The 22,465-nt window shown below is 32.2% G+C and overlaps 1 pseudogene; it reads left to right on the forward strand.

The window, feature by feature from the left end:
• The first annotated feature begins 5,524 nt into the window (after window positions 1-5,524).
• Window positions 5,525-11,188, forward strand: LOC126732678 (probable disease resistance protein At5g66900; annotated as a pseudogene).
• Window positions 11,189-22,465: the final 11,277 nt, after the last annotated feature.

Below are 22,465 nucleotides of genomic sequence, written 5' to 3' on the forward strand. Positions count from 1 at the left end.
TTTGAACAGTGTATGAAATAAATTTAAAGTCACTGTGGCAATCTACACAATTTCTTAAATTGTTAAAAGCTTGATTGTTGTTTGTGGTGGAGTTGAAATGATTCCAAAAGCAACTGCAAGCTTCTCACTGTGGTAGCCTAGGAGAGAGAAGCCTGCTCATACGAGCATTAGCATAATTTTCAACCACAGGTCACCTCTTTCTAAATCTCAATCCAACTTAAACCTGGTTTCTTTACCATCCCTATGTCATCAATAGTGTTTCTAACCTTTGCCACCTGATCCCACATATAAGCAGTAGCCAAGGCATATAAGAAGCTGCATTTTCAGGTTCTATCTCAAATAATGCTTCTGCTGCATGCTTTACCAATTCAAAGCTTTCAAGAATTCTACAACCACCAAGTAGAAGCCCATAAGATCTTATCAGGTTTCATGGGCATTTGGTTAATAATATTCTCAGTAGTACAAGCATAACGATCTGTTATATGTTTTAATCCACCCTTTTCCTTTATTAAGTGGAAATCTTCAATTACTTTATCAAACTAATCAAGCATGGATACAAGCAGAAAGAACCTCAACAAATGTAATGTGGTCGTGCTGGGAACCTGATTTGAGAGGTAACTCAAAGAAATTAAGAGCTTCATTCGGTTGACCATTTTGAGCATTTCCAACAATCAGGGAAGTCCATGAAACTAAATCCAGTCAAGGCATCCCTTTAAATACCGTTTTTGCATTCTGAATAGTCGCACACTTTGAATACATGTGAACAAGATCACTTGCTGCAAATGAAAGGGGATCAAACCCTATCCGTGTCATGTAGCCATGAACTTGCTTGCCTCAGGTCCTCTGCAACATGATCAGCAAGCATTTAAAAACCCAGCAAACCTGAAATCATTAGGCCTAATCACTGATCTCTTCAACATCGAGAACAAAGAAAATCCTTCTTACATAGTCCCATCCTCTTCCATAGTCCCCATCCTCCAAGTATCTATCTATCACTGCTGTCCAAGATACATCATCCCTATCCACCATCTTGTCAAAATTTTGCCTAGTCTCCTCTACACTCCCTGCAATTCCCATACATGGCAGATAAACACTCCAAAACCACTACATCTAAACCGCCACGTTATATATCCACGAATCTGAAGCAGGACTCAATTTTGAATTCCAATGTCTTAATCTCATTCTATAAAATTCCGAAGCCTCTATAGGCCAAGATCGCACCATGATATCATTTCCGTCCACGAAAATAAAAATCATCTCTTTGCAGCATTTCATCAACCAACTTTCTAGCCTCTTTAAGCTTTCCCACATTTGCATAGCCAAATATCATTGTGTTCCAAGAACAAATCCTAGTTCAGGTTCAACCATTTTATCAAACATGTTCTAGGCATCCGCAATACCTGTTGTTCCTAAGAACAATAATTGATAAATATTGAATTTCATTACATTTAACATATCATATAAATGATTAAAATTCACATAAATTCGATTTACCATAAAATTAGAGAATAGTGAAGAGATGTTACCTTGATGATACTTTAAAGTAATCTCATAACAAGAAGCAATTTACTGTTAATTCATATATGTTTTTAGATGGCGGGATTGAGATGTGGACCATGTCATTGTTTTGAGACGATACACTTGTCTATAGGTTTCCGATGTAGTAGACTAAAACATTGTGCGCAATGACGGTTCCAAGAATTTTTCCAAGATGTTTCTCAAGAAGCATAAATTACACAATCTAATTAAAAAAAAAAAAATTATATATTGATAACAACAACAGCAACAATAAAAAAAATAAAAATAAAAAAAACAAAAAAAAACACAAATACATAAAGTTTTACAACATAAAGCTTGTGGAGTTCAGTTGTGGTTGTTGTTAGTGTTGCTGAATAGGGATGGACGGCGATGGCTGGGGAGAGTAAATGAGTTTCTTATTTCCTTTTAGCCTTTAGGTTTGATTTAGTTTTAATTTAAATTGTTTAATGACTTGTGAATCCGTGAGACATTGAGGATTTTTTTTATAATATTTGTTGAATTAAAGACATAATCATGTTGGTGTTGGAGTAGTGATAGTCTTAGTCTGGGATGAGATTGATCTTGTACTAGGATTTTCTATTGGCATTGGGTTTGGGCCTTGTTAGTGGTTTTATTATAAATTTTTTTCCCAGATTTTTGTTCAAGGTTTTTTTTTTTTTTTTTTTTTTTTTTTTTGTGTGGGGGGGGGGGGGGGTTTCCATGGTTTTATAAACTAGTACGGTGAAAGAATCGGAAAAGAGACTGGTTACTGGTTTTTTGGTCAAACCGAGATCCAACCAATTGTCGAACAAGTGATGTCATAAATAATATAATTAATAAAATTTTAAATTATATAAATAAAAATATAATAAGTTTATTACTAATAATATGATAGAAAAATGTAAAAACGTAATATTTAGTGACATTTTTCGTGTAAATTTAATCAAATTTCCTTAGAATGGACAATCACATACTTAATTATAATCATAAAAAAAAAAAAAAAATTATTTTATATATATATATATATATAATGAATTAATTGATGTTATATAAAAATTATGTAACTTTTTAAGTTTATTAACTTAATTAACTAAAACTACTATTTTTTTTCTAATCAAAATTATCTAAAAAAGAAAAAAGAAAAGTAGTTGTGGGGGTAACAGACCGGGGAGCCCATATCAATATACACGTTGGGCCAGGGGCCCAGTCCAAGGAAGAACCCCTCCTCGGCCATGGGAAGAATCCCTCCTCGACCAGGTATGGCTGAGGACAAAAGGAACGGCCTATCACTGAGAGTGGCACTCTAGGTCACTCCATGGAACAGGAAAAATATTAAAACAGAAAAGGACAACAGAGAAAATAGAAATATCTAAGGGAAAAGCTGCCATTATTGCATTCAGTGCCTTGTATTTGACATAGCCATGCTTTTCTACCCTTGCAATCACTCCCAACAACTTGGGTAAGGTCTGATAGGACAAGTATCAGCATTAGGAACACAATTCAGGAGGAAGAAAACTACTATAAAAGAGGGTGAAGGAAGGCAGTAAAGGGGGGTTGAAAACCCCTATCACTCAAGAGGCACTAGAAAAAGCTCATCGGACCGTGCCGAGGACCAACCCTCTTTGATAAACTCAGTTCATCCTTACTTGACTGTGATAAACACCATGTTAACTGTTGTCCATGCACTAAATCCTAACTCTTCGACCCACTCTCTACAAATTTATTGTACTGGGCTCACTGGTCCAAGATCTCATACATCTTGAGCTTGAGCTGCAAAACGTGACCTTACAGTAGTTGTACAATAAAAAAAGCTAAATTTATGTGACTTTGACCAATTAGTTGTATAATATATATAATAATGTTTTTGAGAAAAAGTAGTTGTACAATGACAGTGTGTCAGGTAAATCAAAAACTAAAAATATAGGCTTAAAAGAATATAAAAGCATATGATTCTTTTTGCTTGAAAGATCCTAATATATTGTTAAGTTGCTCAAATTATGGACCAAAATTTAATTTTATTGTCATAAAAAAAAATTTAGGGTGTTCCCAAAATTTTTTTTAAAGGTAGATAAATATAAAATTTTAAATTATTATGTATAAAAAATTTTCTTTTTTTAGGTCAGGGTGGTCTTGAGACCACCTTGACCATAAGGTGGCACCGTCCCTAATTATGCGTGTCACCCCCAGAATACAACAATTCAGCCACCTTCGTTGATAATCCTTACAAACCTAAACCACTTGTAGAATAAGAAACTTTCAATAGTACTTTCCTTTTATCCAGAAATATAGTATATACGAAGGAAGTTTTCCTTTTTCATGAAAATGGTGTCCATAAGAAAATTGATTTTCTTATATCAAATTCGGACATGTTGGCTGCAAATATATATATATATATATATAGACTAAATAAGTCATACCTATTGAAATTGTCTTTAATGACATTTTAACGTTGGTTTGACTTCCTTGCAAAATCAAATAAATAGTTATTTATACCAACAACTCCCATATTAAAACGGAGCATATGAAAAGAAAACGTTTTATAAGGAAATGTATTTGACAGGAATATTGCTATATACATTAAACCATTAACATTCATTTAGTTAGTGTGCGTTTGGTATGGATTATTTTTGTCAGCTTATTTTACTATTCAGCTTATTTTTGCTACTATTCATGGATCCCATTGCACTTTTTAGTATTCTTCATAGGTCTCACTATACCATTTCAGCTAACTTTTACCTCTATCTATAGTACTTTCAACAAAAAGTTTTCAGTTTCAGCAAAATAAGCGAATTCCAAACGAATCTTTAGTAGTATTTATATCAACCAACTCATCATAGGTAGGTTATGAAATTATATTAAAAACGTATAAAAATTAAATCAACAATTAATCAATATTTTAAAAAAATTATTTTATATAAAAATATTCCAACAATACCCTCACAATTGACATAGACATTAGAGAAACGATTATAAATGAAAACCCCGGACTTCTTTACGTGAGCGTAAACTCCTAAACAAAGAAATGAACTTTCCATTCCTTTCATTAAAGAGCACCATGCTAACTGGGGGCGTAAAGTAGTATTGAAGCAGAGGAGAAGGTCGGTGAATTTGGTTAAGTGAGCGAATTGGCAATCAAAAATTGAAACTGGGTTTTGAGAAAAGAGTGGCCTAACCAAAAACACTAACCCACTTTCTCGTTAGGGGGGATAGTTTATTTAATTAACGTTTTTTCTAAAATTAGAAAATAAATATAAAAAAATAAATCTAATATTGATCCATAATGAAACAGCAACAAGTTTGGTACTATGGCAAAGCTTTAATTATCCAACTGATAGAGCTCTTCCAAACATGAAACTTGGGCTAGACAGAACGCTGGTCTAAATCAAATCCTAACATCTGACGTCGAGGGTGGATTAATTTTTTTTTAATTAATGTTTTTTCTAAAATTTAAAAATAAATTAAATTTTAAATAGTAATAAAAATTAGTTAACGGTAGAAACTAATAACACATTGATAAATGACTTAATTATGCCTATAAAAAAAATGACTTAATTATAAAGAAATGAAATATAAACTACTGAAATAAAAAAGAGTGGAAGTTACCGGGTTAATTTTACATTCCGTAACACGCTATTAAGAAAAAAGAACACACTGGTCTGTGGGGATGTTTCCTTTGTATGCAATGCAAAGGCTTCCACAGTCAACGGTGTCAGTCAATCTGCGATAAGATTTGGAAACTTCCTTCCAGGTTCGCGAGAGACATTGATCGCTAAAAAAAAAAAAAAAAAAAAAAAAAAAAAAAAAAAAAAAGAGACATTGATCGCTTTATTTTAATTTATTTTTGTCTTTTACTGCCTTAGTGCAAAGAAGCATAAAAAAAAGTACTGATTAAAAAATAAAAAATAAAAAATAAAAAACATAAAGAAAGTACTGAGAAGAAATTGCAGGGTTTACTTTAACTTTGTATTTTCTGTTTCGTTTCCGTATCAGCACGGGGAAACTGAGATTCACTTTGTATATTCTGTCGGATTTCCTTATGAGCGCAAATAAACTGAGAGGAAATTGAAGGGTTTCGTTTAAGATTCACTTTGTATTTTCTATTTCGTTTCTTTACGAGTACAAAGAAACTGAGTAGAAATTTAAGGGTTCACTTTCACTTTGTATTCTGTTCCTTTTCCTTATAAGTACCTTGTTTATAATTTTTGTAGTATATAAGTGTTGATTATAGCTTTGTAATTTTCAGGTTGCACTGCTAGTTTGGTTTACTTGTACTTTGTTGCATTCTTTCATTTGTTTGAATAAAATTCTCATTCATCCTGAAACAAAAAAACAAAACAAAAAAAACAAAGCAAAGCTATGCCTTTGGACAATGCAGGGGCTGCTCTTGGGGCAGCATTTGGAGAGGGCTTTGCGGATTTCCGTGTCGTAGTTAAGTATGTGGTAGACAGAGCCCGTATGTTCAAACCCATTCTTAAACACCTCGAATCCACGTTAGATCGTCTGGCGCCAACGGTCATCGAAATAGGACGATTAAGCGAACAACTTACACTCCCAGAAGTGGAAACAAAGAGCTTGATTGAACATATGAAAAAGGGAGAGAAACTGGTTCGCAAGTGCTCGAAAATCCCTTGGTGGAACTACCTTTTCAAAGTATATTACTCCCCAAAGCTTAAAGAGTTGGAAGACGAAATCATCAGGTTCTGTCAGGTTGATTTGCAAGTACATAACACAAGGAATGGGTTGAGGACTTTAGAAACGGTGATCAGTATTAGCAAGAGAATTGGTTCGTTCAGGGTCGTGGAGACACCAACGGGGTCGAGCCATGGGGTTGCTGGACCCCGAGATTTAATAGTTGGGTTGGATATGCCAATAAAGGAGTTGAAGACGCTGCTGTTGAAGAAGGAGGTGCAGCTGCTTCTATTGACTGCTCCTGGAGGATGTGGGAAAACCACAATGGTGAAAATGCTTTGTCAGGATGAAGAAATTAAGGGTACTTCCATTTCTTTTCTTTTCTTTTCTTTTGTGTGTGTTTAATTTTACTTGGCAAGTGTTATAAAAAGTGTTGCTAATTTGCATGTTGTTGAAGTTATTTATAGTGCTAGCACGTATATTTTGAGAAATTATTAAGTAATAATGTCATTTATGCATAAGTGTGATTCAGATATCAGCACAAGAATTAAAAAAAATAACCCACTAGGTGATGTCATATTTGCATAAATGATAACATTTTATTAGTTAGAGGGACCAAGATGATCATTTCAGCAATTCTACTAGTGGACTTTATAATTTTTCTGTGTAATCAGGGGCGGCCCAACAAATTTGGAGGCCTAAGGCAATATAATTAAATGGGGTCTTTTTGTTATCACTTAAATAATATTTAACTAGTATTTAATATTATAATTTTTTTTATAACAAAAATCTATTCCTTTCATTTTGTAATATTCTTTTTTTTGGGGGGGGGGGGGAATGCTAAAACTATAACAAATTTTACTAAAAAAAACTTTCAAACGATTTAAAAATGAATGCGATTAATGACACCATAAGAAGATAATAAACAAGCATTTGAATGAATAATGTTAGGGATATTATAAATTTTATAACATGAGGCTTAAAAAAATATATCACTAATCACAAAAAATAATTCAAAAATGCATTTAATAGGTTATTGATGTCCACATGTCATATTAATTGTCACATCAATTTGTAAAGTTTTCAAGTAAAATTAATAATATTTCTAACATTTTCCTATCTGAATTATTTCTTGTGATTAGTGAAACATATATTTATAAGGGAAAATGCTAGAGATACAAATTCTTTTACAAAAACTTTTACAAACTGATGATGTGGTAAATGATTATATATAACTAAAGAAGTGATATTATCGATGGGTCTAGATAAGAACCGGTAAGAAGTTGGCTATAACAACAGTTTGTAAAAATGTTGCAAAATAGTTTGTAACTGTAGCATTACTCTATTTGTAAGACCCATGTATTTAAAGTTGTATTATTTTTAGCATTACTCAATTCTTTGGAACTTCTTAAGACTAGAGGAAAAATATAAAACTATTTTTTTGTTCTATATCTCCATTTTTTTTTTTTTTTTTAAATATATCAATTTTTCCCCCAAAATTTGGGTCTTCCTCTAGTATGGGGCCTAGGCGTTGGCCTAAGTGGCCTAGGCCTAAGGCCGACCCTGTGTGTAATGTTGTGAGCCTTGAAATGTGTCTCCATGGTAGCTTTCTAACTACGTAGTGTTTGGTTGGCTAGGCACATTTAAGGAAAATATTCTCTTCGTCACAGTTTCAAAAACTCCCAACGTGAAGCTCATTGTACAAAGCCTATTTAATTATAAGAATTTGTGGCCTGAGTTTCAATTTCAAAGTGATGAAGATGCAATTGACAATCTGCTGCAATTGCTGAATCATATTGGACCTGATCCTATATTATTGATCTTGGATGATGTCTGGCTTGGATCAGAATCCCTTCCTGAGAAGTTTAAGTTCGATATTCCAGATTACAAGATTTTGGTTACATCAAGAACTGCATTTCCAAGATTTGAATTTACATATCACTTAAAACCGCTAAATGATGGAGATGCGATGACTCTTTTTCGTCACTCAGCATCCCTGAATGAGGGGAGCTCTTATATTCCACCAGAAGAAGATATCAAAAAGGTACTTTGTCTTACATAATACCTTATGTACCAGCCAAAATTATGTTGCCATACCTACACGGCTACACGTACATTTATGCCTTGCTTGTTTGTTTTCCAATAACCTCAACTGTCTCCAAAACTAGACTAATAAGAAGGGGAAAAAATTTGTCACCAAACAATGTTTTCAAATTTCCAAACAATTAGGGTGGTTTAGATTATTAAAATCTTTGCAAAAATTACTCTGTAACCTGCAAACAATAACTAAGTTTGTTTAGTTCCTTTAATTGCAGATAGTGAAAGGTTGTGCGGGGTTCCCACTAGTCCTCAAAGTGATTGGTGGTTCACTGTGTAGGCAGAAGGTAGAAGTATGGCATAGTAGACTAATGAATTGGTCTGATGGTCAATTTTTTTTCAATTCTGATACTGAGCTGCTTGATAATCTTCAAAATAGTTTAGAATTTCCAGATGACAAGGTCATCTTCAAAAACTATTTCATGGACCTTGGTTTATTTCCTGAAGACCAAAGGATCCCTGCCGCTGCCTTCATTGATATGTGGGCAGAATTATATGAACTAGATGAAGATGGCAACCAAGCCATTGCCAATTTGCAAGAACTCAGCAATCGGAATTTGGCTAGCCTTGTGATGTCAAGGTATGCTAGCTTATTATTTCGATAATATGATTGTCTTGTAGCGTGATCTCTTCATACGATTACTGCTAGTTGCTAGTAGTAATATGTTATAACTCTATACCCAACCATAGGCCCAAATATTTTATCATGTCTTATGGTTTAATTAACTAATGATGGAAATTAATATTGAGTCGGTTTGGATTGAGGTTATTTTTGCTGAAACTGAAAAAACTATAACAAAATAATTTTTAAATGTGTGAATAGTGCCGTGGGACCCATTTTTAATGAAAAAGTTACTGAAAAGTGGAATTTGTGGGTATGTGAATAGTGCACGGGTGCACTGTTCACCGTGGAAAAGTCAACCTTTGTTACTACTGTTCATGAACAGTGCATGAATAGTAGCTGCATTACTCCCTGAAACGCGTGAAAAAAAAAAAAAAAAAAAAAAACCCAGAAAACGCAAACTTGTAAACGCAGACGCCCAATCCAAACGAATACATTATGTTATTATGGTTTTAGTTTATTTTACAAGTTTGACCAATTTAGGAATTTTTTTTTTTTTTTTTTTTTTTACCATTGAAACTGGATTGCTACAAAGAGTTAGAAAGGAGGAAAGTGATGCCAAACTAGAGATTCCAACTACTCTACCCAAGAAAAGAGGGGGGGGGGGGGTTCAACTTTTATTAGTCTATACCCTTTTGCTGCTTGTCAGGCACACTTGAATTCATTTGTCGTAGATTGAAATTGATAGTGTAGATTTCCCTTGGTTGTGGCAATATATTCTTGGTTTTGTTGGATGATAATGGAATATATATTATTTATATGTGAAGATTGAAGAATTTTAATATGTTCTAAGCTTTTAATTTTGCCCATTAATCAGGAAAGATGCAAGTGAGGTCAATAACTATTACAATGAAGACTTTGTCACACAACATGATATTCTTAAAGAGCTTGCTATGTATCAGAGCAGCCAGGGGCTTAGAGAACAAAGGCAAAGATTGATTATCAACATAAGTAAAAACAATCCACCAAAGTGGTGGATGGAACAAAAACAGCAACTCTTTAATGCTCGCTTATTATCTATCTCAACTGGTAGGCACATTTTCTCTCTATCAAAGGCACACACATACACAATAGGTAACCTACATAATATTGATAGCTTGTCACACTATATACCATTCTTTTTGCAGATGAATTATTCTTGTCAAATTGGTGCAACATTCGAGCACCCAAAGTTGAGGTTCTAGTTCTAAATTTTCAGACACAGAATTATACCTTACCTGAGTTTATGGAGAAAATGGATGAACTCAAGGTTTTGATAATCAATAATTATGGTTTCTTTCATTCTGAAATAAGCAATTTTTAACTGCTTGGGTCTTTACCCAATTTAAAGAGAATTAGATTAGAGAAGGTTTCAATTTCCTCCCTTTGCAAGGCCTGTGTACCTTTGAAGACTTTGAAAAAAATATCCTTGTTTATGTGTAATATTGGTAAGGCTTTTGAGAATTGTACTATCCAAGTTTCAGATGCATTGCCAAATTTGATAGAGATAAACATTGATTATTGCAATGATCTGGAGGAATTGCCTGTTGGGCTATGTGATATTGTCCACCTCAAAAAACTCAGCATCACCAATTGTCATAAGTTGTTTGCATTGCCAGAAGAAATTGGAAAGCTAGTGAATTTAGAAGTGCTAAGGCTTAGGTCATGTATTGATTTGTCAGAGCTACCAGATTCAATCAGAAGCCTCCATAAGTTAAGCATTCTAGACATATCTGATTGCCTAAGCATTATGAAGTTGCCTAAACACATTGGTGAGATGTGTAATTTAAAAGAGCTCAACATGAAATGGTGCTTGAGATTGCGTACTCAGTTTCCAGAATCAATAATGGATCTTAAGCAATTAAAGCTTGTGGTATGTGATGAAGAGAGGGCCAAGTTATGGGATCCTATCAAGGAATTCCTCTCTGATCTTAAAGTATTGGTGGCTGAAAAAGATATCAACTTGAATTGGCTTCCCAAATGATGAATTTTGTGAATTGTTTCCTTTTGGAAAATGTAGTAGGTTTGAGTATGTTATGTCAAATGGAAAATCACTGTCAATGCCATTGCCAACAGTAGCTGCTAGTGAAGATAGTTCTCAACCGAAGCAATGATTATTTTTCAATAGATAACTAAGTGTGCACAGATTGTCAGGGTGTTGGAGGATGTATACAAGTCACCACTGAATAATTATTCTCAATAGCATTGAAAGGATACCGGAGTATGTTGCCACTGACCTTTGTTTTATGCCTTAGCTTATACTTGATCATTGTTTTGGCATATTCCTTGGGTCATTTCAATTTTTATTATTGTAATATATGTCTCTCATGAACTTTGCCTTTACCTATATGTGTGTGTGTATATATATGTTATTGTCTTTGGTTTTTCATTTTTTTACCCTATAAAGAGTGTAAAAGTGGCAAGTCCTCCCTCAAAAAAAAAAAAAAAAAAAAAAAAGCAAAGTTGGGGATTTGCATTTAAATATCATGTACCACGAAAAAAGATAAGTTAATGTCATAAAAGAATAGAAGTAGATTAATCGAGAAGATCCTTGAGAGTTGAGACATTATGTGGTAAACTTCACAAGCATCGTATCACTTACTACAGAGCTCGAGTTTCAATTATGTTTTAATTTCTAAGCACCAGTTGAATCTCATTCCCTAAAATGGCAAAGTCACTCTTTTTGGGTTTATATATATAAATTCAAAGGAAAAAAAAAATGATAGCATGTTATAGCATTGGATTCAACTCATCGAAAATAATATACTAGCAGTTGATCAATGATTATGCTTTATGAACATTGATTAAATTTCCACTATATACGCTAAAGATCCAATAGTCATGCTACCATAAGAGATTGGATTCAATTCATCAGAAATAATAAACTGGCAATTGGTTAATGATTATGCTTCATGAACAATGATTAGATTTCCACTATATATGCCAAAGATCCAATAGTCACGCTATCATAAGAGATCAAGTGATCAACTACTAAGACAATCTCTTGCATGATTTCTATTATAATGTTATCTAGACTTCACAATTACAATCCAATGTTAAGACCCCAATTCAGCTTAGTCACCAATGGGGTTGTGTCTATTGCAAGTTAGTTACTATGTCTGTCAATTTCTAGAATAGTTAGCTGGTTAGGAAGTTGTTAAGGTACTAACTAACTGTAATTACCAGTTGAGTACCTGAGCAGACTATTAAAGAGAAATTGTAACATGGAAAGAATTATGGAAGTAATAAAATGTTCTTAGCTCTATCTTTTCCCTCATCTCTGTCTTTATCTCTCTCTATTTCTCTGAGAATGGATCCCTCGAAGTAGCCAATTACCTCCCAATTCAACCTATAACTAGAAATCCGTTAACATCCAATGTATTCAGTAGTCAGTTAAATCTGTTTAAATTCCTTACTTTGTCTCATTGTGACTGTCTAAAGACTCTAAACGTAGCCTACATTTTTTTTTTTTGCTTCCACGTGTTTCGATGTGAGTTCTATTATGAGCTTTATAACTGGCACGAGTCTTTTAATTGTTGAAAGACATAGGGAAAGGAAAGTCTTTTGGAAGTTCTTCATACATTTTTATGTGTTAAAAATAAGGGAAAGCTTTTCTCACATTTGCTCTGAATGAGGATCATTCCATTTGTCATTTTGGTTCCTACTTGATGATTTGCACTGTCAATCATTGGCATTATTACAACCGATAGATGAGCATAAAGTAATATTGATTATATGCAGAGGAAAAATGGGGCAGCCACTGAGGAAGGTGGCAAAATAAATGAACAGAAGCTTCCTAATGGGGATGTGAAGAAAAGCAAGAAGAAGCACCGAGAAAATATCACTTAGAATAGTAAGGAGAAGTTTCTCAAAAAAGAACAGTAAGGAGAATGTGTCTGGTTGTTGCCAGAGTGTTAATAATGAGTTTTTTGTTGTAGAGATGGATCAAAACAAAGTGAGAAAGAGACCATAGCACATGAAAAGAAAGGGCTGGACAAACTGTCAAGCTAGATAGGATGATTGGAACAAAGTGATGTTCTCACAACTGTTGCTGTGGTTGGAGCAATGGCAAACAATTGCTATGGCCTATAGTTTTTATAGGAGGTCTAGGCTGAAGTATGCTCTGTATACCCTTGTCTTTTTGTAGAAATATTGGAGCAATGGCAATAGCTGTTCAAGTTTGTTAGTGGCTCTATATACCTTGGTTTATAGAAGGATGTGATAACATGTATAATATACTCTTCTGAACCGTGTATGTGTATATAACAAAAATGATAGGTATATGTTCTACATAACAGATGGGATGAATTACTAAGTTTTTGCAATTTGTATCTTTCCTTTCTTATGGTTGATTCTTCTCAACTGAATTTGATGTTTCAATACAACTGTGACTGGTTATCTTAATTTGCTTAGTTTCTTTCTTATTGTTGCAATGGAATTTCGAAGTAGGTGCTTCTTAGATGTATCTACTATAAACTTGTTGAATCTTTAATTTGATTGGATAATCCCTATATTAATTCAATCACAGTTTTGAATTGGGTGTAGTGGAGTACAAATGTTCAGATGCAGTAGGTAAGAATACTCTATCTATTACCAGTATACATACTTTTCCATGGAAAAAGTATAGCAACGACTCCCTATTACGTATTACCAGTATACATGCTTTTTCCATGGAAAAAGTTTAGCAACAACTCCTCCAAATCACTAGAAGGTACATGGATGTTTTTGGTATGTGGAGAAATTTTACAATTTTTATTATGAACTACGTCACTTATCCATCATTTTATTAAACAACTTCTATTTCTTTAAAATTGCTGAGTCACTTATGATATAAAAAAATTAGTTAAACTAATGTGTCTACCATAATTACCTTATAATTTTCCATGTTATGAGTGTCTAGCTTGCTTAATAGTTAGTTAACATTATAAATTGACACCTCATTTAAGATTACTTAAAACTCAAATTGACCAAGTTTAACACCGCCATTTACATTATCTCTCTCCTTTTTCCGAGAAAGTATACCATGTTTTGGTAATACCAACTCAGCATCTGTTTTGGTATTTCCTACCTAATAAATGAGTGACATCTGTTTCAAAAAACCACATCAGACTACTCTAATAAATTAATCACAATCTTCTATACTATCGGTAAAATAAATTAATCATTTATTGGAGTAGTCTGATGTGGTTTTTTGAGACAGGTGTCACTCATTTATTGGGTTAGAAATATCAAAACAGATGTTGAGTTGGTATTACTGAAACATGGTATACTTTCTCCCTCTTTCCAGTTTCCTCTTGCTGTCACCCACTAACCCCCATCCTATCGTCCATTCTGTCTCTCTCATAAATAATTAAATACACTTTTTAATGGTAGAATGAATACGCAATGGCGGCGGACTCTTTAAAATACTTTTTTTTTTCTCAAATAGAAGAGTACAGTAATCAAGAAAATGACAGTTTCATATGCGCTTTTAATATTATTTATTTATTTATATAAAAGTTTTGTTTTTAATTCAAATTTTCTCTTTTGGTGTATTTGAAAGATTTAAAAAAGAAGAAGTTAAAATTAGAATAAAAATTTTATAATTTTATGTTCTCCTCTAATTGTTCCATTTCATGCTTTACCAATAACAATATTCCATACTTTAATAATGAGTTTTTTGTTGCAGAGATGGATAAAAAAAGAGTGACAAAGAAACCAAAGCACATGAAAAGAAAGGGTTGGACAAACTGTCAACCTGGATAGGATGATGGGAACAAAGTGATGTTCTCACAACTGTTGCTGTGGTTAGAGAAATGGAAAACAGTTGCTATGGCCTATAGTTTTAATAGGCTCCGTATACCCTGGTCTTTTTGTAGAAATATTGGAGCAGTGGCAATGGCTGTTCAAGTTTGTTAGTGGCTCTATATACCCTGGTCTATAGAAGGATGTGATAACATGTATAATATAATCTTCTGAACCATGTATGTGTATGTAACAAAAATTATAGGTACTAGTCGCACACCTACGCATTGCGTGTGATAATATTATTGTTTTAGTTATTATTTATTTACAGTTGGTTTTTCATTATCTTTTAAGATAATAAAAACCATACATATAGTTTTTCTTAAACCTTTATATGTGTGTGTGTGTGTGTGAATCTTTACATATATAAACTCTATATATTTCATTTTTTTTTATATACATAAAACCATAGATGTATATATATATATAATAAATACTACGCTTTAGTTTTTAGATGTGTGTGTGTGTGTGTGTGTGTATGTGTATTATTTACTTAATGTGAATGTTTACATATATAAACTATATGTTTTCTCAAAAAAAAAAAAAAAAAACATATATAAACTATATATATATATATATATATATATTTTTTTTTTTTATAAATGTAAAACCATAGACTACTACTAATTAGTTTTATCATTTTTTATAATGCAATATGTTGAATAAAATAATATGAGAATAAAAAAAGTAAAAATAAAATATAATAACAATAAACACCAAATTAATGATCTCTATTAATTATATCACAATTTTATTATTTATTTTAACTAAAATATTATATGTTTAATTTTTTTTTAAATAACAAAATAAGAAAACATAAATAGTTTAATTATATGAAGAATGTGGCTGAGTTTAAATATTGAATAAAAAAATGTAAAGAAAATATATAATAATAAACACCAAATTACCCAAATCATGTTATGTAATAGAATAATATATATACTATATTCATATATATTATTTTTAATTTTTTATAACGTAATGGGATAACATTTAACAATCAAAGAGAACAAAAAAAAAAAAACTTAAAATACAAAACTAAATCGCATCAACCCAAAGTAAAGTTATTACGAACACAAAAATTTATTGACTTAAAGTAGAGATGCATGAAAAATAAAAATAAAAAATACTCCAAAAAATATTGAGAGAGAGAGATATAACTTTTTTGTAAGGGAAAACTATGGAAGATGAATAGTAATATTAAGGTGGAGGGTAGTGAGGAGATGAAAAGGTAAGGGAGGGAAAGATGAAGAGATAAAATAAAGGAAGATGAATAGTGATATTAAGGTTGAGGATAGTGGGGACAGAGGAGATGCAAAGGTAAAAGAAGGAGAAAGGTTGGAGAAAGTGTAATTATTAAAAAAGAAAAAGTAAACATTAAAAAAATTATAGGAAAATTAGGAAGAAAAATGATAATGACGTGGCATATGACTCAACTGGAGCGCAGGAATAATAAATACTATACTTTAACTTTTAGATATATATAGATTTTTATAACGCAATAAGATAACATTCAACAATTAAAGAGAACAAAAAACAACTTAAAACACAAAACTAAATCGCATCAACCCAAAAAAATTTATCAACTTAAAGTAGAGATGCAGGAAAAAAAAATACTCCAAAAAATATTGAGAGAGAGAAAGAGAGAGAGATAACATTTTTGTGAGGGAAAACTATGCAAATAATGGAAAAGAGAATGAAAAATTTATAGTAAGATGATGTGAATATGAAGAGACAAAATAAAGGAAGATAAAGGGAAAGATGAATAGTGATATTAAGGTTGAAGGTAATAAGGAGATAAAAAGGTAAGGGAGGGAAAGATGAAGAGGCAAAATAAAGGAAGATGAAAGGAAATATGAATAGTGATATTAAGGTTGAGGGTAGTGGAGACTGGAGAGATGAAAAGGTAAAAGAATGAGAAAGGTAGGAGAAAGTGTAATTATTAAAAAAAAATAAGTAAACGTTAAAAAAATTATAGGAAAATTAGAAAGAAAAATGATAATGACATGGATGCTGATGTGGTTTAACTGGAGCGCAGCAATAATAAATATTATGCTTCAGCTTTTAGATATATATATATAGATATAGATGTGTTTTGCGTAGCAAATGGGATGAATTACTAATTGTGCCTAATTTTTGGCCAACTCTACTCTACTCTCCCTCATTCCACCCTCAATTCAAACAAGGCAGTAAGTTTTTGCAATTTGTATCTTTCCTTTCTTGTGGTTGATTCTTCTCAACTGAATTTGATGTTTAGATATAGTTGTGATTGGTTATCTTAATTTATTTAGTAGCTTCCTTAGTGTAACAATGGAATTTCGAAATAGGTGCTTGTTAGATGTATCTACTATAAAGTTTTTGGTTTTTTAATTTGATTGGGTAATCCTTATATTGATTTAGTCACAGTTTTGAATTGGGTGTAGTGGAGTACAAATGTTTAAATGCAACAGGTAAGAATATTTTGTCTATTACCAATACTTTTCCATGGAAAAAAGTTTAGCAACAATTCCTCCAAATCACGAGAAGGTATAGCGATGTTTTTGGCAAGTTGTGGAGAAATTATAAAATTCTCATGGTGACGTGGGGCATCATTTCAATAAAATACTCCTATTTGTTAATTTAGTCACAATTTTGAATTGGGTGTAATGGAGTACAAATGTTTAGATGTAGCAGGTAAGAATACTTTGTCTATTACCAATATACATACTTTTCCATGGAAAAGTTTAGCAACAACTCCTCCAAATCGCTAGAAGGTATACAGATGTTTCTGGCAAGTTGTGGAGAAATTATACAATTCTCATTGTAATGTGATACACCATTTCATTAAAAGGCTCCTATCTATTAATTCAGTAACAGTTTTGAATTGGGTGTAGTGGAGTACAAATGTTCAAATGCAGCAAGTAAGAATACTTTGACTATTACCATTATACATACTTTTCCATGGAAAAAGTTTGGCAAGTTGTAGAGAAATTATACAATTCTCATGGTGATGTCGCCCACTATTTCAATAAAAGACTCCTATCTATTAATTCAGTCACAGTTATGAATTGGGTGTAATGGAGTACAAATGTTTAGATGCAGTAGGTAAGAATACTCTGTCTATTACCAAAATAAGAATACTTTGTCTATTACCAATATACATACTTTTCCATGGAAAAAGTTTAGTAACAACTCCAAATTGCAAGAAGGTATACCGATGTTTTTGGCAAGTTGCAAAGAAATTATACAATTCTCATGGTAATGTGATCCACCATTTCATTAAAAGACTTCTATCTATTAATTTAGTCACAATTTTGAATTGAGTGTAATAGAGTACAAATGCTCAAATGCAACAGGTAAGAATACTCTGACTATTACCACTATACATACTTTTCCATTGAAAAAAGTTTAACAACAACTCCTCCAAACCTCGAGAAGGTATATCGATGTTTCTAGCAAGTTGTGGAGAAATTATATAATTCTTTTGGTAATGTGGTCCACCATTTCATTAATAGACTCATGTCTATTAATTTAGTCACAGTTTTGAATTGGGTGTAGTGAAGTACAAATGTTCAGATGCAACAGGGAAGAATACTTTGACTATTACCAATATACATACCTTTTCATGGAAAAAGTTTAGCAACAACTCCTCCAAATTGTGAGAAGGTATACTGATATTATTGGCAAGTTGCAGAGAAATTATACAATTCTAATGGTGACGTGGTCCATCATTTTATTATAAGACTCCTATCTATTTAAAATTGCAAAAAAAAAAAAAAAAAAATTGTTAAACTAACAATGGTCCACCATAAGGACTCTATAATTTCTCCATATTGTGAGTGTCTAGTTTCAAACGACCAAATAGTTAGGTGACAGCATTATAAATTGACACATCATTTAAGATTACTTAAAACTCAAGTAGACCAAGTTTAACACCACCATTTATGTTATCTCCCCATCCTATAACCCGTTCTATCTGTCTCATAAATAGTTAGATACAATTTTTAACTGTAGAATGAATACGCAATGGCAGTGGGCTCTTCAAAAAAAAAATTATATATATATATATATATATATATATATGTGTGTGTGTGTGTGTGTGTGTGTGTCTCAAATGGAAGAGTACAGTTTAAAAAAGATAGCTTTCTCAAAAAAAAGAAAAAGACAGTTTCATGTGCACTTTTAATATTATTTATTTTTTATATAAAAGTTTTGTTCAAAATAATTTTTTTTTCTCTTTTTAGTGTATTTAAAAGATTTTAAAAAGAAGAAGATAAAATTAGAAATAATTGTTCCATTTCATGTTTTACCAATAACAATATTCCATACATTTTTCTTTCAAGTAACCAAAATTACTTTCTCAAAAAACATAACCAAAATTAGGAGAAAAAAAAAATCAAACATAATTGATACGTTGATTGATTGATGAGTATAAAGTGAGTAGTGCTTATTACACACCACTTAGTGCACACAAAGTATACACAAATTGTATTTTGCACTAAAATCGTGACTTCAAATAATTTCAGTTCAAAATTTTTGATTTCGAATTGTGATTTGAAGTCATGATTTCAGTGCAAAAGGTGATCTGTGTGTACATTATGTGCATTAGGTGAGTATATAATAGTTATTTCCTAAAGTATAATTGTAAGGGTCATATTTTTATGTATTGGCATATACAAGATCAAAATACACTTTATATGTAACTGAGCCTTTAGTTTCAAGTGTTTTTAAGAAGAACATATAATTCATTAACAAGTGGTATTATTGAAAATACAAAACTTCTCAAGAAAAGATGTTGTGTAGGTCTTGATACCTATCGACTTATCGACAATAAATGAATCTCGATACTTGCTTGATAGATCGAGATACAAGAAAAATAAACTACAAATTTTTTTTTCCAGCCTATGATGACTTGCCTTTCTAAGGATTCTTGCACTAGGGTTCCAAAGCATATAAAATACGTATTTTATGGCCATCATCATAGAGGTAGAGAGATACACACATAATAGAGAGTTTATGCAACGTTTGAGTGTCTAAGGTTTTGTATCAAGCTACTACCGGTTCATCCAAGCATGGATTGAAGAACTCTGCAAAGCTACAACAATTAATATGGTTGCTGTGAAATTAGTCACAGATAGGAGATTCAAGCGAAGGAGAAGTCTTGTACAAGATCTAGTCCAATTAGAGATTGAAGCTCAGCTTTCTAATGGATCCGTAAATTCATTGTATTTATAACCTGTATTTCTTGTTAATGGATTATTAGGAATTGGTGACCTAAAATTTACTCGTTGAGGTTTTATTTGTGAGGTTTTCCACTTTTCCTCATTGTGATCAAATCGTTGTGAGAAACTTATTTTCCGCTACAATCTATTTTGCTTGGTGATTTGATTGTGTCATAATTAAATTTGCACGTAATTTGGACTAATTAATTAACTTAGGTAAATAGTTAATTAAATTTGCACGTAATTTGGAGTAATTAATCAATTTGCATGTAATTCTCAGATGGCCTTACAGCCCCATTGGAGAGTACATAGTCAAGTCAGGGTGCCAGTTTTTGTAGCTGGAGTTTCACAATAGCCAACTAGGTCAATTTGATATTGCACAGTTGAAACCTTTGTGGCAAGCAATTTGGAGTTTAACCGTTCCGTGTAAGGTAAAAAAAAAATGGTTTGGAGAGCAACTAAAAATTCTTTACCTATGAATAAGAATTTGGTTAAGTGACAGATTATCACTAGAGACAGTTGTGAACTCTGCCAGGATCATCAAGAAGACATGAGGCATGCACTATACCTCTGTCCAAAAATGGATGAGCTTTCGTATAAAGTCCCCATATGGAATCATAGTAGTTTAAAGCAAGTTTCAAACTTCGTTGATCTATTAGGGTTTATTTTTGCAGAAAATAGAGACCCAATTTTGCTCAATGGTGATTTGGGCGCTATGAAACCATCAAAATAATCTCAGGCTTGGAAAAGTTACCAATACACTAGATCAGTTATTAAGTCAGGCAAGAGACAAATTGCGTGAGTTTGCTCTCCACAACACCTCCATGATTACACCAATTGGACAACCGACAAGCTGGCAACTTCCATAAAACTCTTAGTACAAAATTAACTTTGACGGCACTCTTTTTCAATCATAAAATTGTGCTGGTATTGGAGTGATAATTAGGAATGAGTTTGTTAGGTTATGGTCTCTCTATCCCAACGCATCCCCCTACCTTTTACAGCTATCGAAGTTGAAGCTTTGGCAGCACGATGGGCTTTTTCTATGGAAACAAGTTTTGACTAGGTTATCTTGGAAGGTGACTCAGATCCTTATCGAGTCGAAATCTTCTATTCCATTCTTCTTGCTCCACTATATACTCCACAAATAAAAACATGCCACATGTCCATCTATTTTATCAAATGCTAAATTTATGCCTTCTATTATTTCAATTTCCTAAAATAAATAAATAACTCATCATATTTAGGTAATTGAAATAATAGAATGCATAAATTTAGCATTTGATAAAATAGATAGACATGTGACATGTTCTTATTTGTAGAGCATAGAGTGGAACAGGAAGAGTGAGATAGAAAATTTATACTCATCCTTATCATAGCACTCAAGGATGACTCTTACTCATTATTGCACTTCGGCCACATTGCAAAAGATATTCAGTACCTTGCCTCTTATTTTTCAATGTTAAATTATTCTCATGTACGTAGACATTATAACACTGTACATGAGCAATTTTCACACTCAATTTCAAGTTTGAATGAAAGATGTACCATTAGACATCACCAAAATAGGCAAATTTAGCTTGGCTCAATCTATAACTTAACAATAATAATTTTTTATTTGTAATTGGCTAAGGTTTGTAAGTGGGCTATCGCATACTACTTTTTTGGTCTGCGTTTGTGTATCCTTGGGTCCGTGAACTATTTATGGGACCTGCAAGTATAAAATCTAACAAATTTTACTTTAAAATAGGATCTCATGGTATTATTTACGCATTTAAAATTTATTTTACAATAATATTTTTAATAATAAATTTTTAATTTTTAATAATAAACAATATCCAAACAGATTTTAAATATTTTCTTTTTTAATCCAACTTACGTATTGGGCTATAAAGTTTGAAAACCGGATGTGAAAGCAATGCCATGAATTCTGATTCCTGTTTCTTTTCCGGCTCTAATAAAGAGGTCAAGTCCATGCCGTGCGTAATAATAATAATAATAATAAAAGTCTGTCCCTGCCGTGTTCTAAAGAGTAAAGTCTACTGATAAAAAAAAAAAAAAAAAAAGGAAAAAAAGAGTAAAGTCTAAATTAGGAGCTAGTATATGGTATACCCGGCAGATATATGCCGGGTCACTCACACACTCGCGGATCCGAAACTTCCAGTCATAAATATGCGCAATTGCGGAGAAAAGGTGTATGTTGATTCTTTTATTATCGTGTTTTACCCTCCCCCGAGAGAATTGTATTTTGGTTACCGTCTTTTCTTTATCAGAAGAAACTAAGCAGAAATTCAAGGGTTCCATGTTTACACGTTTCTTTCGATTCCGTGTTACTTCAGCTTCGTAATTTTCAGGTATCGCTGCTAATAAAGTTTCGATTTTTTGGGCGTTGTTGGGTAGAGGGAAGTCTTTTTTAGTTTGTTTCTAAATTGGGTCCTATATTTGATTTATTTGGGTTATTTGGCAATCGAAATAGTAGATGTAATTAATTAAGTGAATAAACTTAAGAAGCTACTTAATTTTTATATAACATAAATTAATTCATTATATATATAAAATAAACTTTTTCTTTTCATGATTATAATTAAATATATGATTATCCATTCTAAGAAAATTTGATTAAATTTACATGAAA

The sequence above is a fragment of the Quercus robur genome, chromosome 6 (assembly GCF_932294415.1).
Source record: "Quercus robur chromosome 6, dhQueRobu3.1, whole genome shotgun sequence".
NCBI lineage: Eukaryota > Viridiplantae > Streptophyta > Magnoliopsida > Fagales > Fagaceae > Quercus > Quercus robur.